A 4,691-nucleotide genomic window follows, 5' to 3' on the forward strand; every position below is an offset into this window, starting at 1 on the left:
TAAAAATATATTCAGAATACATAATTGAATACTTTAAAAAGTATTCGAATACTATCAGAATACTTTTTTTCACATCTAGTTTTTGTCAGTTTTTGAATGATTGGAAATTAACATTTATTACTTAATAATTAAACATACAACGTAATCATAAGTTATTTATACATTTTGGCCACATATGATACGGCCGATATGGGCCATACGGGATACAACACATTGGTATTTATAATTTTATAAAAATAATCATATCATGGGCCAATATTATATTTCGTTTAAAGAATAAAATTAATGTTCATGATTTTTAATATGTCTTGTCACAAATTTATAACTATTTTTCTGGATCGGAAAAAAGTATTTTTTTAATGAATAAAAAATACAAATAAAAGTATTCAGAAACGTATTTGAATACTTCTTAAAAAAATTATTTAAAATAGTATTCGAATACAAAAAAAGTATTCAAATACTTTTATTCGAATACTTTACAAGACTTTGTCGTTGTCACGTCATAATATACATCGATAGAACCACTCTTTTTTACGTAATGCGCTGGCGTGAGACATTGTTATTATAATAATAATATAGTACTATATTAATCCGACCGACACACACTCGCTTTTATTCGTTGTCACAATATACAGTATGTCCAAGAAGTGGTTAATTTTAGCTGAAAGATTACCGTGATTGTAATAATTAACGGGCGAATCGTATATCGCTAACATATTATTATGCATACTGCATAGGTATCATAACTATTATTCTTAGATATTCAAAATAATAATTAGCTCTAACTTGGGCAATTTACATTAAAATTTAATATTTTTTTTTGTTTGAACTATTTTAAAAATACAATTAACAAAATGGCTATCTTGGAAATTTAAAAAACTTATTTGCCTACAAAAATTCTTTGATAATTTTTGAATTTTTGAAAAAAAAATCGAATATTATTCTATTCAATCAAAATTCACATACTTATGACTGTAAAAAAAACCGCATTTAAATATATTGATTTTCCATGGAGATGCTTACGGTGATACGGGACTTCTGGGACCACGATTATAAAGAACCATATAATCGTGTCTGGGACATACTGTATAACATAGAACAAAATCAACCATTGAGAAATGGAGAACTACGACGTGGGATGTAAAGGAGATGAGCATCCTGCGTAAGACTATAGTACCTCTGTATTGATACCTATCAAATTTGTAAATTATATTAAACCAATATTAAAAAAGGATGAACCAAGGATGAACGTCACCTTTAATATTTAAAAACATATAAATATAGTAATTTATACATAATAATCAATGTTTGGTAAAAAATAGTTGAACGATATATTTAATTAATTTAACTTTGAAAGCATATTTAATTTATTCCCATCGGCACTGAATTATAATAACTGTGTAAGTTTGAGTGATCGTTTCGTATTTATTTTTTATATCATTTTTTTTTCGAATTTAGATTCATGACGTATTATGCTTCGAGTGATTTGGGAGATATTTTTTGTATTGAGGTACCAAAAAAAAATCTCCGCATTCCTATGTGTTTTGTGTGTTGATTCATTGTGCGTATTTGCTGCCACAATAAATCCCACATCATTCGATTGGAAAACTACGACATGGGACGGTGGTGAAGGAGATGAGCATACTCCGTAAGAGTCGTAAGACTATAGTACAACTGTGATGATACCTATCTAATTTGTCATAGGCAGTGCCGGATAAACTGTCGGTGCAAGCGGTGTATTGCACGGGGGCCCCGAGTTTTTCAAATATTTAGCCGCAGTGTTGGGAAAATATGTAACCATATTCAATTCATACGATTCAATTATTATGTATATATTTTACGATCCTAGATCTAGTGATAATAGTCGATGGACCTATCATAGTATTATGTAGGTACAATCATTTCATCTATATGGCTATATTATAGTAATTTAAGTCATAATAATAATATTTTATTAACGAAATAAAATTCCAATTTACAAAAATAAAAATAATGACAGTTTCATAGGTGCGTGTTATACTAAAAAATTAAGAGAAATGATATAAGCACGAGAGAAAAAAATAAAAAAAAATATATTATATTTATATATAGAAATTAAAAGTTAGACCAGAGGTTCCCAAACTGTGGGTCGCGACCCAAAAGTGGGTCGCGATTATATTTTTGGTGGGTCGCGCTATAATTTGATATAATACATATTTTTCGTTCATGTTCAAAGATCAAATACAGTTTTTCGTTATTCGTTATATGCGAGATTGACGATTCCCAGACAGCATTTTGCAATGATAATATTATAATAGTATTATAATAACGTTATACTAATTTTTTTCGTTATTAAAATGTTATAATAATATTAATGAACAAGAAATTGCTGTCTGGGTTACGAGTTTACAGCGCACCGTATCAAACAGATTAATAGTTATACCTATTGAAAAGAAAGCGATTTATCTGAAACAAATTAATGTTAGTAAATAGTAAGTATCTAAATACCTAAAAAAAAAAAGGTCATTCAATGTATTGTTGGTCGCCAAATTTAAAAAAAATTCTCAAAATGGGTCGTACAATAAAAAGTTTGGGAACCTCTGAGTTAGACAATTGATTATATAACAATTCGATTAAATTAAATATAATAGTAGGTAATAATCTAAAACTAGCAATTTAAAGAGCTAAGAGTCATATTGAACAGGTCCAAGTTATTAAAAAAGTTATACCACATGACATTAATATAATAGCAGGGTAGTATGATATGTAGTTAGTTTTAATAATTGATAAATAAAAAGGATGTTTATTTCTTGAATTTTTTATATTTAGATACATTGAAATTAATGCGCTCTAAAAGTTCTGGGCAATCAATTAAATTATGTAATAGTTTAAAAAGAAATTTTAAATTTAACATTTTAAATCTACTATTTAAAGGAGCAATATTAAAAAAAATACTTATATTAATATACCCAGAATGAGGACGTCTTTCAAAATGACATTTAAAAGATAAATATCTCAAAAAATTATTTTGTATACTAGATAGACTCTGGTTTTGACAAATGCTATCAGAGTGCCAAATTAAAGAGGCATAGTCAATATGGGAGCGTACTAAGGAATAATATAATATTTTTAAAGCTGAACTATCGTTGAAATCACTACACATACGTTTTAATAATCCCAACTTCATATATGATTTATTTCGAATAGAATCAACATGATTGCTAAAAGATTATTTTGTGTCAAATGAAACTCCTAGGTCTTTAATAATATATTTACGTGTTATATTTGTATTATGTAAAATATAATTATAATGTATAGTATTTTTTTTTAAAGAGTACGAAATAATGGAGCATTTATCAATATTTAAGGACATTCCATTATAGATACACCATTTATAAATATTATCTAAGTTGGCTTGAAGTTCCAATAAATCATCCATACATTTTTTTTAAAAAATATTTTAGTGTCATCAGCAAATAATAGACATTTTGAGCAATTCAGAACTTTATTAATATCGTTAATAAAAAAAGAAAAAAGTAATGGAGATAGGTGGTCATCTTGGGGAACATCTGATAAGACATTTATTGAATTAGATATACAATTTTCGTATTTAACAACTTGTATACGATTTATTAGGAACGAGTTAAACCAAGAAAGTAAAGGATCAGTAAACCCATATAGTTTTAGTTTGTAAATTAATAAAGAATGCCTTTTCAAAATCCGTTTAAATTACGTCTATTTGAGCTTTATCTACAAATTAATCTAAAATTGATTGTTTAAATAAACATACATTAGTAATTGTTGAACGCTTAGGACGAAAGCCATGTTGTTCATTAATCAAGAATATGATCACATAGGGGAAAAATAATTTTGTTAACCAGTTTAGAAAAAATTTTAGGAAGTATAGAAATCTTAGAGATTGGTCGATAATTAGTGACTAGAGATTTGTCTCCTTTTTTAAATATAGGTGAGATAAAAGAATATTTCCATGTGTTGGGAAATATACCCGTTTGTATTGATTTATTGAAGAAAAAGTTTATAATTGGTGACAAAATAAATGCTGTTTCTTTAAGAAATTTGGGGGAAATATTATCAGGACCTGCGGAGTGATTAGGTAGTATGGACCATAATTCATTAAACACCTCCATAAGAGGAATATTTATTGAATTAATAGAAGTTCCAAAATAATTTAGGGTTGATTTTAATTAAACTTTGAGTTTTATTAATAAATAAATTATAATCACGATATCTTGTAGTTTTACATTTGTTTCGAATATTTGAAAAATTAGAATAAGATGTGAGTGTTTTTAAGATGTTTAAGATATTGTGTGCATATTTTTTTTTAAATTAAAAGTTTTAGTTCTTTACTAAACCAAGCAGGGTAAGATAACTTATGTCTTCGGACTTTTGGAACAAAATGTGTTATTGCACATATGAGAGTAAAAAGTGTCTAAATTGTCATTAATATTAAATTTACAATTAAATAAATTAGACCAGTTAATAGACTCTATATATGATATAATAGATGTGTAATCTGCAACATTCCAATTAAAATTATAATCATAATAGTCTAAATCAAAAACACAATTATAGGTATATGATACAGTTAAATGTGTTTCTGATTAAGTCATAAATCGTAATTAATTTTTATTGAATTTTATTTCTAAACCAAGGTGTATTGATAAGGTGACGTCACTTGTTTGAAAACTTGA

Source organism: Acyrthosiphon pisum, chromosome X, assembly GCF_005508785.2.
Source record: "Acyrthosiphon pisum isolate AL4f chromosome X, pea_aphid_22Mar2018_4r6ur, whole genome shotgun sequence".
NCBI classification, from domain to species: Eukaryota; Metazoa; Arthropoda; class Insecta; order Hemiptera; family Aphididae; genus Acyrthosiphon; species Acyrthosiphon pisum.